Genomic DNA, 655 nt, shown 5'->3' on the forward strand with positions numbered 1-655 from the left:
CCTGTGCTGCCCCAGGGTGGGAGCTGAGTCCTTCTCTCTGTAGCTTTGGGGTTTTGTGACCACCCTGTGTTGCTGGGGGAGGTTCAGCCCCCCCAGATCCCGGTGTTTGGGGACACAGAAACGCCGGCAGCGGTTTGTGCGTGGCTCTGACTCCCTCTGGCTTGTGCCCCTTTTGCCATCGTCTCATTCCTGCAGCCCTGGGGCTTTTCTTCTTAAAACTCGGGATAATCTGAAGTAACTGGATTAACCTCGGGTGCCCCCGAGCCCGGCCACCGCCAGGGAGGTGACGGCACTTGGCGGCGTGGGCAGGAGCACCCCAGGTTTGGCGTCTCCCAAATCCCACCCGGCTCTCCCGGGAGCATCTCCCATCCCCTGGAATCCTGCGGGAGAGGGGACTCGGTCCTGGCTTTGGCTCCGCTCGCATTTACAGCGGTGTCACCGCTGTTTACTCTGCGGGGAAATAAATGAGCCCGCAGACTTTCACATTCCCTGGGCAGGCTGGGTTTGTCGCCTGGGATTGATGGGTTTTCTCCCCTTGGCTCCTTTCCCAGAAAGAGCAAATCATAAACAGAAGGAGAATATTGGTGTCACGTCCTGGGCATTAACCAAAGGGAGGGAAAACACTCTCTGTGCCACCCCCCCGCTCCTGGCTCCT

Source organism: Parus major, chromosome 28 (genome assembly GCF_001522545.3).
Source record: "Parus major isolate Abel chromosome 28, Parus_major1.1, whole genome shotgun sequence".
In the NCBI taxonomy this organism is placed as follows: Eukaryota; Metazoa; Chordata; class Aves; order Passeriformes; family Paridae; genus Parus; species Parus major.